This window comes from Nuphar pumila, chromosome 7 (genome assembly GCF_984573655.1).
Source record: "Nuphar pumila chromosome 7, dmNupPumi1.hap1.1, whole genome shotgun sequence".
NCBI classification, from domain to species: domain Eukaryota; kingdom Viridiplantae; phylum Streptophyta; class Magnoliopsida; order Nymphaeales; family Nymphaeaceae; genus Nuphar; species Nuphar pumila.
In genome coordinates, this window is record NC_143255.1 from 76,522,458 (window position 1) to 76,540,387 (window position 17,930).

Below are 17,930 nucleotides of genomic sequence, written 5' to 3' on the forward strand. Positions count from 1 at the left end.
GACACTTCATAAGATCTCAAGCATGCATTCTCTCCAGCGCATTTAGCTCTTCTATCATAGTTTGTTGTCACTCCTTCTTAGAGGTAGCTTTTGCATACAAACTAGGTTGAGCATAGGAATGAATCAAAGCCAAGAATGCATGATGCTTAGGAGAAAGACTCATAAGATATAAGGTGAGAAGGAGGAACAATTGCTTTACAGCTTCATCGTACTTGAACTAAGAAGATAAAGTGGAGAAGAGGACTCCAAACCTGTCTGTTCAGGTTCAGCTGTAGAGAGAATGACATCAGAATTGACCTCTATATTCAGTCTCCTCCATCTCTACTTGATCCAAGAATGGTATCTGAATAACCTTCTCATGACTTCTAAAGTAGGTTCGTCCAAACCTATTCTCTCTAGGATGAACTTGCTCCCCCTGAATTTCAATATTCTTACCAACTCTCTTTTTCAAAAAATGACACCAAAAATGAGAAATCAATCTCATGTCCCTCCTTATCTTTCACCTGACTAAAGTAGGGTGTGATTTCATGAAAAATAACATTCCTAGATACCCAAATTCTTCTTTCAATAGTATCATAACACTTGTATCCTCTGTGACCATTAGTACATCTCAAGAAACACCACTTAGAAAAAGTTTCTCTATATCTATCATGCAAGAGTACAAAACAGGTACATGAAAAAACTTTCATCATATAATTTGGAACAATACCATACAAATTTTGAATGGAGATATACTTTTAAGAAAACTGGACGGCATAGATTAATATGATAAATGGCCATACAAACTGCATATGCCAAATAGTCTTTAGGTACACAGCCACCAAAGAGTAAACCTCTAGTAGTCTCCAATATATGTCTTTTCTTCCTTTCGGCAATGCCATTATGCTAGGGGGGTATGATGATCTATCCCGGTTTTCTAAAAGAAACTTTTAAACATATGATTAATGTATTCGCCTCCAGAATCAGTACAAAGAATCTTGATCTTGGTAGAAAATTGAGTTTCAACAACAACACAAAATTTCTTGAAGATTTCAAAAAGTTCACTTCTATTATTTATAAAATATATCCAAGTATATCTTATAAAGTCATAAAATGGTAACAAAATATGCAGAACCACCTTTGGATAAAACTGGTAAGGGACTCCACACATCTGAATGAACAATATCAAAAGGATTATCAAACTACCCATTTTTAAAACCAAATAGCAATTCTTTGCCAATTTACAACTCATACTCTTGTATATGACTTGACACAAATAACTTGGACTCATCAAGACAACCCAAACACACCAAATGCTGCACTCTAGAATTGAAAAATGTGCCCTAGCCTCTGGTGCCACGAAACATACTCATCGATAGCTGCAGCTCCCAAACTGACTCTAGTTCTCCTTTGAGCACTCATATCTAGTCATTCTAGTTAATACAAATCTCCTCTCCTTATGGCCAATCTCAATCATCCTTTCTGACAACTGATTTTGTATAACACAATCAATAGGAGAGAATGTAACGCTATAATCAAATTTGGTAATTTGACTATCTAAAATAAGATTCATAGCCAAAGAGGGAGCATGATACACATGAAAAAAATTATGTAATATCGCGTATTTTTTCATGATTTTTAAATTCAAAATTTTTGATTTTTTAACTAAGTGTTTAATCAAAATGATAAAATTATGGGAAAATATCTTTAAATATAGGTGATGTCAGCTAGGTCTGGGTGCGGCCTAGAGTCCACTGACAAGACCTAAATGAGCCAATTAAAGTTTGATTTTTTTTTTGTTACTTTAACTTCGAGCAAAAATTAAGCAAAATTCAGGTTAAATTCAGGCGAAAATGAGGTATGTATACCGTTTGATGCACCTCATAATTCTGAGTACGTTGGTGCCTTGTTTTCTTGAAATCGGGTTACGGTTGGTCCAAAAATCGCGTTTTTCAAAAATGACACTCCTCTATTTTTGCCTTTTTCTGGATTTGATTGGACTGGATCCGCTCCGTTTGATTCAAGTTAATATTAGATCTAGACCCAGTCCAGGACCCATATTAACTAGGATCTGGTCCAGGTAGGATCCATATAGCTTTTGGATCTGGATTCGAAATCCAAATATGGCCAATTTAAAACTTTAAAATCAATTTAAAAGTTAAATTGGGTTCTACCTGGAGTAGAACTCTCTTATAGGAAGACTTCCAGAGGGGGGGCGACACTCTCTGAAATATTCTTAGAATATAATATTTAATAATTAAATATCAAATAAATAATAAAATAAAATAATTAATAAAAGATTATTTAGAAGAGCTAGAGTTCTACCTTTGGTAGAACTCTACTATCAAAGTTCTCTAGAGGGGACGTCCCCCTCTAGATAAGCTTTAGTTAAAAAATAGAGATAATAAGAATTCTAGAAAACATTTAAATAGGGGTAGTCTCCCCCTCTCTCTAGAAACTCGAGTTTCTAGAGTGAGAGGGAGAGAGTTAGAGAGAGAGAGTAAGGAAACCCCAAACTCATTGGGGAGAGAGAAGGAAAAAAAGGAAAGAGAAAGAAAGAAAAGAAAGATAGAGAGAAAAAAAATAAAGGAAGAAAAGAAGAAGAAAAGGAGGAAGAAAATCTGTGTTCTCAACATTAGTTGTTTTTTGATCTTTTCTATGTTTCGATTTAAGGTACAAGTTTCTCTCTCAATCCGCATGGGAAAGAGGATCGTATAAACTGATTTGAACATAGGTTTAGAGGGGAAGAAAGAAAATCTGGATTTAAAGATATACATACATATATGTTTATTGCCGATTTCATTAGAATATATATATATATACATGGTTACCGATTTCATGAATTGATGAACATGTATATGTATTTCTAATATGTCGATTTTCCATGATCTGAATATATATATTTCAGTTTGGTCGATTTCCATGTTCATGCATATTTATAGTTTCAAATATGTTGATTTCATGTTTATGCATGTGTTCAACTTCAGATCTGCCAATTTTTCTTTTTAGATTTGTGTGGTTTTGCTATTCACAGGCTGATACATGGATCAGAGACTAAGACGTGGATCAGGCCTGTACACGCCTGTGTAAATGCCTTCTCACACAATTTGTACGTGTTTTATGCTGTGTTCAGATTCATGAGTGAATCAGATTCACCCATGAATCGCGTCTCGCTGTGCACAGGTTTATACACCATAAACTGTGTACAGTTTCATATGTGAATCAGATTCAACCATGAATCAGAGTCAAACTGTGTACAGGTTTTATCTACATTGGGTTTTACAAAACTTTTCCAGCATAAATATTTCTTGTACACTGTTTTATGAGTAAAACAATTTTTTTTTAATAACGCTAACTGTTCTCAGACTTTTGCTGTGCACAGGTTTTTGCTTAATCCAGATTTTAAATAGCGGGTTGTGTACAGATTCATATGCGAATTAGACTCACCTATGAATCAGGCTGTATTGTGCACTAATTCATACGTGAATCAGATTCACTTGTGAATCCTGTTTTGCTGTGCACAGGTTCATACATGAATCAGATTGTATAAAATAAACTATGTACAAACTTGCACATAAATCTGATTTTAATGTGCACAATTTTGCACATGAATCAGATTTGGATGTTCACTGATTTGCACATCAATCTGATTTTAATGGGCACAGTTTTGCACATGAATCAAATTTTGATTGTGCACAAGTTGACTCATAAATTAGATTTTCATAAAACACGATGTGCACATAATTTAACGCGAATTAGATTACATGATTTCACAGATGTATACGTGAATCAGACTGCATGTTTTGCTATGCACAGGTTCATATGCGTATACCAGATTTTATAAAGGTGGTGTGATAAGGTGAACCAAAATTTTGTTATCATGTGTTGTGTAATCTGATCAGATCTGTCACTGTGTTTTGCTATGCAATCTGATCAGATTTGGCTGATGTGTGTGTATGTGCACTTCGATTAGATTTGCCAAGGTTTTGTGCTTGTGCAATCTGATCAGATTTGATTATGTGTATACATGTGCATTCTGATAAGATTTGTCAATGATTTGTGTTTGCTTAATCTGATCAGCTTTGGCAATGTATAGTGTGGGTGCAATCTGGTTAAACTGTCGATACGTTGAGTATGAGCAATTCGATCAAATTGGCATATTATGTTGTGTGCTAGGTTTGCGATGCTTGTAGGATTATGTATCCGGTTATATGTCTTGATTTGGTTATGTATGCTTATGCATCCGAATGCCATGTTGCAAATGTGCATCTTATACGCATGGAATTCTGAAGTTTATTTTGATGTTTGCATAGATATGATCATATGCATGTTTTGGTGTTTATGCATGAAATTGATCATGATAATGCGTGTTGCAAGCATCTGTTCACATGCGTATGCAATTGGCTTTATGTGCATTCATGTTGAGTGTTTGAATGTGCATTGTGAACATGTTTGAAATAAGATGTGCGTTGCATGTGCACTGAAATTTTGTAAAATATGCATAAATCACTTTTGAGATGCTTTGGTGATCAGATGTGAACCACTACGGGTCGTGTAGGCCAATAACATGTGTTGCTCAAATGTGTTGATTTTATTTATGCATTGCAAAATTTATTTCTGAAAATTATTAGTTTTTCTAAATTAATTGCACTGTTAAATTATGCAGGCCAGAACCTGAAGTCGGTTTTGCATGAAGATTTGCAAAACAGTTCTTGCGTAAAGAACTTGAAATTATTTAAAAAGGTAAAAGAGACCAAACATTGTAATTAATCTCTTCCTTGATGTTCCTTTTACAGTATAATAATCTTGGATAGCGGTCATGGGGGACCGTGAGGATAATAAAACTTCATGTGCGATTGTGCCCCTAAACTCAATGTGGTGGTTTACATCCGAACAACAGTTTTAGGGAGATTTCAGTCACTTTGCCTGGGGTGTTGTTGACTCAAATGTAGTTTTGGTATACCAAGAAAGTGACGTTAATGGTTGATGATTTCCATTGATGTCTCGACATTAAGTGAGAATTCCTAATGTTCCGATGGAAGGTAAGGATTCTTGATATCGGTCGATGAACGAATGTAGAACCCAGTAATAAAATTCAAATTGTGTGTTAAGCTGCAACTGAGAACCTAATTTGGACTTCGAGAACTTGTGCTCGTTTTGAGTATCCGTGGGTTTAAGGAAAGTGAAAACTAAAATTGTGTGCATTTAATAAGGACATGCATATAAAAGCAACTGTGATAAATAACTTAATAAGTTATTCATGCATGTGCATTGAATCATGCATATTTACTATTATGCATTAGTTTATGCATTCATGCCTATTCTGTTTCACATGATATTGTCTTAAATGATAAGTTGATTGTGGTAAATTGTTATTGTAATATTCTTCTGAAATTATGCATGAATTTGGTTTATTCTATTCCTTTACTGTTTGAATTTTTAGAGGAATTCATATAAAGGACTTTGGTTCTTACCTGTTTTTATAAAACTGTTTTACAGGTCCGGGTGCTCAGTGATGGGTTGACTTGCTAGCTGAAGACTGTGAGTCCTGTCACTAGTTCTGGGTTCCTTGACAGATTGACTCATCATGTCTTAGACAATTGTACTGTTTTAGTTATTTGACATTATTCCTTGATTAATAAAGTTTATTATTCTTCGTTGATTCAATGCATAGTCTGTTTGTGGTTTGGTATATTAAATCTGTGAGATCCTGGATCCTTGGGTTTGTTTATCCAATTGTTTTAAATAAAAATAAATTTCACTATTTTTACAGGTATTAGCTGGGGTCATTACATATCAAGCCTATTGCTATATTAAGATCTAGGTGACCCATCTGTAGTGCAAAAACCCCCCATTGTGAGGGATGATAGTTGATCAAACAGACTCATGAGATGTCTACCAAGGCAAAGTAGGAACTAAAGAGGAAACAATATATTGAGTGAGGAGCTACAACTGGTGGATTTGTACTGGTGGATTTGTTGCTGCAGCTGCACTAGGAACTGAAGCTCACCCGCCATCCACATGCTTAGAAGAAGAGGTAGATTGGGCACCACTACCACTGTTATCAAGCTGCACATCCTTGGACTTACAACCCTCTCCTGCTATAGAGTCACTTACACACGACCCTTTTTCTTGGCACCCCCTCCCTTGATTGAAGCAACAAGCATTGACTCATCAGAAGACTGAATTTTAAGAGACTTAATTTTGGTCTCTTCAACTAAGAATTCTTCCACCATCTGACCCAAGGGTAGGAAGGGATGGTGGAGAATACAGTTGTGAAAGATATCAAACTCGAGATGAAGCACCATCAAAATCGATGACCTACTTATGGTCCCTAGGTTCATTGTCTTGATCCTTGCATTCAATGCACTCATCACACTGCATCTCACAATTGCTGAAATCGGGCATAAAAAATAGAATAATTTTTTTGCCTTGATGCTTTTAGCTCTTGCTCTAATCTATACCTTCTAGCCCAGTTTGATTCTCATAGACTTGTCTTTAGTATCTCCAAGCATTCTTGGCCATGATATAGACTGTAGTATTTTGTTCTACTGAGCCCAGTAGGCAATGTTGCCATCTCCCCTCTAGCTATTAGATTTGGTACCATCAAGATACCCAATATAGCCGAAACCTTTAACTATTGTACTCAAGAATTCAACCCAATAGGCAAAATTTGCCCATTAAATTTAATGGGTATCATCCGGATGGTCTTCTTTTACTCCATATTCACCTAACCCTCAACTACAATATCAAGACAACAAAATATGCTGCACATAGAAATAGAACACCGAGTACCAATATATAGCACGAAACCCAAAACATTCCAAATCATAGTCCAAATGCCAATCAAAATGTATTTGAATACTAACAATATGCAAAACTTTGATACAAGTTGTATGAATAAATGATTTCATTCATAATGAACAAAAATACATAAAAAAAATAAATACATAAGGGCGTCGTTACAATACATTCAAAAACACACAAAAAAATCTAAAACTACCCATCACTCTCTCACCCACAGCAGGCACACACCTCATATATATAGAGAGAGGAAAGAGAGGAAGAGATAGAGTAAAGATAGGAGAGAGAAAACTCTCTCTAGCCATTGGACTAGAAATATATATACGTATATATATACATATATATAATATATTATATAATACAAAAAGATGGAGTAATCTTTGTCAGATTTTCACCAGAATTTGTCTTACGAGAAAGGGAGATGAACAGGAGAAGAGGGGCTGCGGCTATCACGATTTCCAATAATGGAAATTGTGACCTAGAACATGTATTTATACATTTTGTTATACAATATGGGTCGGGTCTGGTATAATATCCAGACCCAGAATACATTTGGTATGACATATGTAATATACAAAATACTACTTTTTCATGTCTCCTCAAGTTGATCATGGTTTTGAACCATGAACAACTTGCCTTTAAGCATCCAAAAACGATCTTTTGTCAAGCCTTTTTGTAAATATGTCTGCTACTTGTCTTTCAGTATTAACAAATTCAGGCTCGATCTCCTTTTCTTCAACTTTTTGTCTTACAAAATGCTGGTTTATCTCAATATGTTTAGCGCGACTGTGATGTACTGGATTGAATGACATGTTAAGAGCACTTTGATTGTCACACAACAAGGTAGACTGAAAGATCATTTCTCTCACTTCAATTAGTAAATGCCTGACCCATGTGACTTCGGCAGTAGCGGCAACCATGGATCTGTACTCGACCTCAGCGCTTGATCTAGCAACGACTTTTTGTTTTCTACTACTCCAGGAGACTAAGTTTCTTTCAATGAAGACACAATATCCTGATGTAGACCTTCGTTCATCTGGATCCCTTGCCCAGTCTGCATCACACTATACAGTAAGCTCACGCATATCCTTGCCAGACGATTTTGGAGAATATATCAATCTATCTCCAATTGTTCCTTTCAGATATCTGGGTATCCTCTTAACAACCTCCATATGTCCAGTACGTGGCGCATGCATAAACTGAGACACTTGATTGACTGAATAAACAATATCAGGTAGAGTGAATGTGAGATACTGTAACATCCCTATTAAACTGCGATACCTGGTGGAACCCTTACACATGTCTCTATCATGAGCACTTAGTTTTTGGTGAAGAACACTTGGAATTCCTAGAGGTTTACAGTCTTTCGTACTTGCTTTGCTGAGAACGTCCATCGTATACTTGTGCTGAGTGAGAGTCAAGCCATCAGCCCGACTATCGACTTCTACCCCAAGAAAATTACGTAAGGCACCAAGATCTTTTATTTTGAACCTCTTACCTAATAGGTTTTTCACTTCTTTAATGTGATCTTCAGAGTTTCCTGTGATGAGAATATCATCCACATAAATTAGTAACAAGGTGGTCACATTTTGCCTTCTAAAAATGAATAATGAGTGATCCAGGGAGTGGGAAAATCCATGCTTTTGAATCTCAAGGGAGAAGCTATCAAACCAGGAACGAGATGCTTGCTTTAGGCCATAGATAACTCTTTTTAGCCTCCATACACGTGTTTTACAATCTTGCTCGTAATATCCAAGTGGTTGTTACTTGTAAACTTTCTCCTTCAAATCCTCATGCAAGAATGCGTTTTTAACATCTGACTCATCTTCCATCCATGTTCAACAGCTAAGGAAAGAATAATTCGAATCGTTCCCATTCTCACCACTGGGCTAAAAGTCTCATCATAGTTTTGCCCTGCTTCTTGCGTGAACCCTTTTGCCACGAGTCTTGCCTTGTATCGTTCAATGATCCCATCTGGTTTATACTTTATTTTGTAGACCCATTTGCATCCTATAACATTTCTGTCAGGTGGTATGGGAACAATTTTCCAAGTTCCACATTCGTGCAAGGCTTGCATTTCATCATTCATGGCTTCTACCCATTTGGTAGAAGTGGCTGCCTTATAGTACATAATAGGTTCATCTTTCTTATTGAGGGTAGTTAAAAAGAGCTGAAAATCCATGGAGAAGTTGTTATAGCTGACCCACCTATCAATTGGATGTCGCATGCGATTGGATCTTCTGACCTCAAGAGTATGGGAGGAAGTAGGTGCAGCTGCTGCGACGTGATTTAAGAGTGCAGACGCAGTCGTTCTTTGTCTAGTATAGGAAATGCCTTTATATTTGCCCGGTACCAATGATGGTGCTTCTTCCCCATTTCGTGATCTCGATGCACCAATAGTCTCAAACCTTTCTTCTCCCTGTGCACGCAGTGTGAAGAATAGACTTCATTGGGACTAGCAAAGAGTTCTGAATTCAGCTAGGAATAATAAACTTCAGTTGCGGTAGATGACATATCCGTTGTGCCAGCTTTGTGATCAAAATTCAACTCATCAAAGACAACATTTCTTGAGATTTTGATACGTCTGTTAGCGGGATCATAACACCTGTATCCTTTGTAGTCGTCTGCATATTCCATAAATCTACATTTCTGAGCCCTGTCTTGAAACTTGTTTCTTAGAGACCGATCAATGTGCACATAACAAACACATCCAAAAGTACGTAAATCATGATAACTAGGATGAACTCCAAAAAGACAATAATAAGAAGACTTATTTTCCAAAACAACCATAGGCAATCTATTTATCACATGTACGACATACTGAAAAGCTTATGTCCACAGATTAATGGGAAGATTAATGTCATGTAGCATCCTCATCGCACTTTCAATGATTGCTTGTGTTTTCGCTCAGCAATCCCATTTTGTTATGGTGTGTGTGTGGACAGGACACCCTTCTTCCTATCCCATTATTTTGAAGAAAAGAAATAAAGTCACTAGATGAAAACTCCCTTCCTCCATCACATTGAAAAAATTGGATGGACTCAGAGAATTGTTTTTTTACTAAGGAAAGAAAGTTCTGAAACAAAGGAAAAACTTCTGACTTATTTTTTAAGAAATATATCCAGGTGTATCGAGAGTAGCTGTCAACAAAAATTAAGTAGTATCTACTTCTAGATCCAGAGGCAACTGAGGCAGTCCCCCATACATTAGAACATATTATCTCAAAAGGCTTTGAAGCTCTCTTATTAATGGAGCGAAAAGGCAATACATGACTTTTGCACAAAAGACAACTGAAACACTTTTGATTTCTTTTATCCACATTGAGACTTTCTTTTGGAATGAGATTATTAAAAACAAGTTTCTCAGTAAAATGACTCCCACAATGTCCTAACCGACTGTGCCATAGGAAAGACTTATTACATTCAGAAATACTAAAAACATTTGCAGAAGAGAAAGAACACGACTCTAATGAAGACTTAAATCCAGATGAGCAGAGCAGACCGAATGACATGGATCTTCTTGAAAGACATACATATTGCATTGTCTCTTTCCTTCAACAAACGTTTTCTTCTTGCAAAGGTCCTTGACCTGCACAAAGAAAGGAGTGAATTCGACTAAAGCATGATTATCATCAACAAGTTTAGAAACAGAGACAATATTTTTCTTGATATTGGGCGCATGAAGGACATCAGAAAGTTCAAGGGTAGAATGTGACATAGGAATGACAAAATTTTCAACGTGAGAAACATGATGGTAGGATCCATCTCCAGTGACAATCTTACTTTTTTCAAAATAAGGAATAGGTTTAAAAAGTTTACCTGCATCACAGTCACGTGTGTTGCTGCCCTTGAGTCAACAAACCAAGTTCCTTGGTTATTCTGCTTTAAATTCAATTATGACAAGGCAAATATCAACAAATCTCTAATCTCTCCAGTGTTTCTGATGCTGCTGGACTTCCTTTTAGATTCTATTTGTGGAAGCTTTCCTTTATTTTCAGGATTGTACCAACAATTCGCCTTGATATGCCCCTTTTTGTTGCAAAGAAAGCAAGTGGGGATAGATCTTTGTCCCTGAGCACTGGTCGACATATTTGGAGTGAGAAGCAATCCACGTCCCCCGTGTCCATTTCGCCCTTGTCCTTCTCGCCCCTATCCTCGCCCATAAGTCACCCCTGTGACAAAAACTTCTTGTGAATTCGTATGAGCATGATTTTCTTCAGACAAGCCTTTTAGAGTAATTTCATACTGAATTAATTTAGCCCGCAGCTCATTAAAAGTAGGAAGAGCAGGCAAGCACAGTAGTGAAGTGACAATCATATTATAATCGGATCCCAGTCCACTCAGAGTTTGCTGCACCATATCACTGTCGCTCACTGCACATCCTATAACTACAAGTTGATCTGTGATAGTTTTCATCTTGTTTAGATATTTCATGATGGTCATGGAGTCTTTTCTCAGCAGTTGAAATTTCCTCTTGAGAAAAACCATCCTCGCCTGTGAAACTTGTGAATACGTCTGAACCAGTCTCTCCCAAAGTTGCATGGTTGAATAATTGTCAGGGATTGCAACAAGAACCTCTTGAGACAATGTAGATGTAATGTATGCAACTACTGATTGATCATTCATTTCCCAGTTGAGATATTATGCATTTTTGACATATACAATTGAAATTGTCCCTTTATCATCTTTCTCTTCTCTCGTAACAAATTCTAATCGGGCTGGAGTGGTTCCATCCAGATGACCCAAGAAACCTTGGCTCTTTATAAAAGGAATGATTTGTCTCTTCCAAATCAAGAAGTTTGAGGTGGTTAACTTTTCGGAAACAAGCTGATTGAAGAAACTCGAAGGAAGACTCGATTGAGAAGAATGGGAGAAATCCATGATTTAAAGTTTTAACAAAGATATTCACAAAGTGCCCAGTCCCCAAAGAAGCTTGCTGGTCGCCTTTTTTTTTGCTGCTGAAGTTGGGCAACCTTCAAGAAATTAGTGATAAGAAACTTTCAGATTCGAAGAGAAAACTGGATTTGAAAGTTTTGTTCCTCTTGTTATATTTATAAGGTTTGTGATTGACGCAGGAAGAAGTTATGAACAACACACGTTGGACAAAATTTAAAACTGATGGCGTTTTCAAATCGATCTCAGATGGGTATTATGTGGACAAAGAGCAGAATGCTATATGAATATCAGATGCGACGACAAGAAATAAAACTGTGGATGCTTGATAGATTAGACTCAGATTTGAAATCTGACGTCAAATATCAAGTCTGGACAGAAACAGGACACAAATCTAACTTTGGGTCTGGTGTATATAGGGCTACTAATATCAATCAAAAACTTAATATTTCAGATCTAATACAAATTCACGATTAGATCTGAATATTTCAGTCAAGTTATATAAAAATGAGAATACACAGGGGTGGAATATTTTAGATCTAACGCAGATGCACGATCCGATCTGAATATTCAAGACAAAATGAGAATGCGCAGAGGTTGAGTATTTCAGATATGACGTAGAAGCACGTCCAGATCTGAATATTCCAGACGAAGAAGGTGGGTTGATTATAGGGATTCACGTGAGACGTGAATGTTCCAGACAAGAAAAAAGACAAATTTCAAGTAAGACTTACGAAAAGAAAAGAAGGGAAACCATAAGGGAACCTCTCTTGATTGAAGCAGGTCGATCTCTCAGGTCAGACCTTTTGGAAGTCGCTTCAAACCCTAGGTGAATCTTCACTCTGATACCATGTCAGATTTTCACCAGAATCTGTCTTACTAGAAAGGGAGATGAAAAGGAGAAGAGGGGTTGCAGCTGTCACAATTTTCAATAATGAAATCATGACCTAGAACATGTATTTATACATTTTGTTATACAATATGGGTCGGGTCTGGTATAATATCCAGACCCAGAATACATTTGATATGACATATGTAATATACAAAACACTACTTTTCAATCTTAACAACCCCCCTCAAACTTATGGTGACTCACCGTGAATTTGCAATTACAAAGAAAGAACCCATTACATAAAATGTCTTCATTGACTTCATCAAGTTCATCCATTCGTAACTTAAAGGATGCTCTTGATTTTCAATCATATGCTATATTATACGAAGGGTCTTTAGGATCTTCAATATCATTAATATTTGAGAACCTGTAAATAGAGCTAACAAAACATCCCAACTATGCACATATCATAAAACATAAAAGATTTCAAAAATAAACTATATCAGTTATATATTATGGAGAGAGGATAACCAAACTTACATCCCAAAACAATTGGGGTCGACGATATGAACCAAAAAAGAAAATCATTCTGGGTCTTCCACATGAATCCTTCTCCTCCAATCATTTCTATCCAATGCCATGTCCTGGGTGAGGTTCAAAGCATTCATATCCTTTCCTATCATCTCCATCCAAGTCTTTTTAGGCCTACCCCGACCCCTTTTAACTAATATATTTTCCCATTTCTCCATCCTTCTAACTGGAGCATCATTAGGCTTTCTCCGAATATGTCCAAACCACCGTAAACGATTCTCTCTCATCTTATTTTCAATGGATGCAACGCCTACCTTCTTACGTATCTCCTTGTTTCGAATCTTATCTTTTATTGTATTTCCACACATCCATCTAAGCATACACATCTCAGCTACACTCATTTTTTGAATATGATGTCTCTTGGCAGCCCAACATTCCGCACCATATAATAAAGCGGGCCTAATTGTCGTCTTATAAAACTTTCCCTTCAACCACAATGGCATTCTACGATCGCACAACACTCCAGTTGCACTTTTCTATTTCATCCAGCCAACCTTTATCCTATGATTTACATCTCTATCAATTTCTCCATACTTTTGAATGATAGATCCCAAATATTTGAAATAGTCATCCACCGGTATTTCTTGCTCACCAAGCTTCACTACACTCCCATCACTACTTCGTTGCTTACTAAACCAACATTCTATATATTCTGTCTTACTCTTACTCAACTTAAAACCTCTTGCTTCCAATGTCTGTCTCCATAATTCTAACTTAGCATTAACCCCAACTCTAGACTCATCAATCAAAACGATATCATCAGCAAACAACATACACCACGACACATTTTCTTGAATTGATCTCGTAAGCTCATCCATCACTATAGCAAATAGGAAAGGGCTTAATGCAGGTCCTTGATGTAACCCAACCGTTATAGAAAAATTGGTTGTCACCCCTCCACAAGTGCGGACATTGGTTACTACTCCTTCGTACATATCTTTAATTATACTAATGTACTTAAGAGAAACACTTTTCTTCATCATTGTCCACCAGAGAACATCCCTAGGTACTCTATCGTATGCCTTCTCCAAATCAATAAAAACCATATGCAAATCTTTGTTCCTCTTTCTGTATCTATCAATAAGTTGTCTAAGAAGATGTATAGCTTCCATAGTTGATCTTCCAGGCATAAAACCAAATTGATTCTCTGATATCATGACAACTTTACACAATTGATTTAAATTTTTTTTTTTTGCACTTTTTCAAGGATATGAGTTGGGGTCGTTACATGCATGAAGTCACCAATTATGCTAAACACGATACAAATAACAAAAATTATTTTTTTTGTAAACAAAATGAAAAAGCATGTAAGCATCGTATTTAAAATTTTACGAAACCATATATTCTTGCAAAATATAATTTTATTACGATATTTTTCTAAAAATATATATACTTCAAGTAAACATGTTTATGCAAAACCATATGTCAAAAGACAATAATTTCCACAAATTTTAATTTTAATTAATTTGAAAACATATTCATTTTTAATAAATAGCCACAATATTTCAAATACATTTTTAAATATATACCATAAAAGTTTAAAGTAGCGAATCCAAAGAAAAATACATAAAAGAATATGAGAGTCTTGAGTCTAAGTCGTGTATCAATTCAAATCTTTCTTTTGAACCACAAACACGAATAAGATGCCAAGACCAAGATGCCTTGCTTTGATACCATGTCACGAAATAGCACGAAACACAAGACATTCCAAACCGTAGTCTAAATGCCAATCAAAATGTATTTGAATACTAATAATATGCAAAACTTGATACGAGTTGTATGAATAAATGATTTCATTCATAACAAACACAAATACATAAGGGCCTCACTACAGTAAAACACACACAAAAGAATCTAAAACTACACATCACTCTTTCACCCACAATAGGCACACACACCCCATATATATATATAAAGAGATAGATTAAAGAGAGGAGAGAGAAAATCCTCTTTAGCCTATGTCACATGGGTGCGGGTGCGACGCAATTTCAAAAATTTTGGACACGGGGACTCGACTATATATATATAGGGGTGGCAATTTCTGACACGACCCGCCAACCCGCCTCTTAGGCGGGTTCGGGTTGGGCTTAAGCCAACCCGTTTAATAAACGGGTCGACCCACGTAACCCGTTTATTAAACAGGTCGGGTTCGGGTTGGGGGTATGCCAACCCGCCAACCCGGCTGACCCGTTTAATAAACGGGTTAGGCGGGTGGGTCAACCCGCCAACCCGTCTGCCAACCCGCCAACCCGTCTGCCGACCCGCCAACCCGACCCGCCAACCTGACTACCTGCCAACCCGATCCGTCAACCCGCCAACCCGACCCGCCAACCTTACTACCTGCCAACCCGATCCGTCAACCCGACCCGCCAACCTGACCCGCGAACCTGAAAACCCGTTTACCCAACCCAACCCATTTATTAAATGGGTTGGCGGGTCGTGTCGGGTTACTCGTTTATTAAACGGGTCGGGTTCGTGTTTGCCACAGCCGACCCGTTTAATAAACGGGTCGGGTTCGGGTTGAGGTATGCTGACACGCCAACCCGCCAACCCGACCCGCCAACCCGCCAATCCGCCAACCCGACTCGATTGCCACCCCTATATATATAAGACTCAGTCAAAGTTGTGCCCATTAGGGGACAAGTGATGAGTTGTGAAGCCTGATTCAGGGTTTTTTTCCTTACAAGAGGGGGGGGGGGGGGGGGGTTCTCGCCGGCGCGGGTCCCGCTGCGCGGTCAGCGGGCGGGGGTCTAGGGGGGCCCGCCCCTGGCGGGGGGTTATAGGGGGGCAGCGCCCCTCCCCCCCAAGATTTTTTTTTTAAAATTCTGTAGCCTAGATTTAAAAAAAAAAACAAATCCAAAAAATGGACCAAAATGACCCTAGGTGCGTTGACCGCACCCAGGGTTGGTTTGACCGAGTCCGAGCTGCACCCGTGTCGGTGCGTGTCGATGCAGGTGCGTCTACCTTGGAGCCGAGTCTGTGTGACATAGACTCTAGCCATTGGACTAGAAATCTAGTTGTTGGGCTTAGTTCCCAACACAAATCTTGCTGTTGGGCCGAGTTCCCAACATCTATTGTCAAGTCAGCTAAAGTTGACTTTGCAATGAATATATATGTATATAAATCTATATAATATATAATATAAATATTATATATATAAATATTATATATATAAATATATATATACAAAAGGGATAGAGTAATCTTAACCAAGAGTCCAAAAATATCACATGCCAAACTATCAGCTATAGAACAAACAAACATGCTAATACCTTTCACCATGAATTTGATAGAAAACCTTCATTTGATCAACAAAACATAGTCAAAACACAATAATGCGGATTCCCAAATCTGAATCAATGAAGGCTTCACTAACCCAAACCAATCAGCTGACTGAATGCAATAGTAGTACTCAAAACTAACTCCCCATGGAATCGAGAAAATATTGAAAAAATCACAGTAATTCCAATATTTCTCCTAATATGAAGATTCTTGGTTTGATAATCATCTAAAATCAAGTATTACTAAAGCCCCAATTCAATCAAAGCAAAACTGACCAAGTCTGACCCAATGTCAGATGAATGATGACATCAGCAAGGGCATGTGTGATCTGTGAGACTCCCAAGACAGGTCCTCAATCAACGATGAATGCAGCTCCTTTCCTCTCCAGATCACATACTCAATCTCCCTCTAGTTGCAAATATCGCTTTGATACCATATTAGCACGAGAGAGAGAGAGAGAGAGAGAGAGAGAGAGAGAGAGAGAGAGAGAGAGAGACTCCATTAAGTTATGAAATGAATGGTTACAACGGTATATGAGGGTCGACCCTTCTATGACACTGCAAGACAAAAATGGTTGACTCTACAGCCTTACAATTGAGGCAAAAATATAGTAATACCTTTATATGAAATGCTATGTACATAAAAAAGGGCAACGACTGAAAGTAAAATGCATGTTACTCTTCTCAATAGCGGGAACCAAAAGCGGTCCAAAATCACCCTTCCTAGCCTTGGGAATCTTGATTCCTAAGGTTGTCAACGGATCAGGTCAGGGTTGACCCAATCCCGTCCATATAAGTATTAACCGGGTTCGGGTTCTATTGGGTCACGAAAATAGAATCCCATACCTGGACACACATATTTTAAAAATTTATTTTCATTAAAAATACATATAAAATACTCGGGTCGGGTCGGGTACCCAGCAAAAACCAAACCCGGTCCACATATTTCTCTGGTCGGGTTCGGGTTGACCCAAATATTATTTGGATCAACACTTTCCTTGCCCATACCCGGGAAATCGGATTCAGGTACCCGGTACAAAGTGGGCCCGTTGACAGCCCTAGTGATTCCCAAACAAGGGATTTGTGCTTCCCATCATATGGTAATTGCAATTCCCAACCATGGGGATCTCGATTCCCATATAATGGTAATCCCAATTCCCAACCATGATTGGGAGCTCTATTTCCTCCCATACCAAGGAATTTTAATTCATGCATATGGGAATTCCAAATCCTAAGTTGAGGAATTTCAATTCCTCATATATAGGAATTTTTATTTTTAAAACTTAGGTAAACTATTTTGCATGTGCTAAAATGAAAGTTTTAAGGGCATAAAAAAGTAACCTTTTTCTATGCATACCCTTTTCTTGTGTAAATCATTTTAAAAGTAAGGGAATTTGTCTTTTTGCTAAAAGTAAGGATTTTCCACTTTAGATTGACATCGGATATCATTTTATAGGTATGGATTTACATAACATTGTCCATCCTTGGCATAACCATTTCAGTCTTATATTGTTGGGCTTGGTTGAAGTTCCTTAGAATTGTAATATGTGA

At 37.4% G+C, this 17,930-nt stretch overlaps 1 protein-coding gene across 2 annotated transcripts in view; it reads left to right on the top strand.

Annotated features, from left to right (window-relative positions):
• The window catches only part of LOC149832399 (DNA-3-methyladenine glycosylase 1-like), a 55,042-nt gene extending 49,440 nt beyond the window's left edge, over positions 1 to 5,602 (top strand). The window contains exon 3 of one of the 2 annotated variants that reach the window (XM_090012446.1): positions 5,479 to 5,602. The gene's annotated coding sequence lies outside the window, so the exon portion shown is untranslated. The remainder of the gene's footprint in view (positions 1 to 5,478) is intronic. The other variant, XM_090012449.1, reaches the window with a different exon arrangement.
• The last annotated feature ends 12,328 nt before the right edge of the window (positions 5,603 to 17,930 follow it).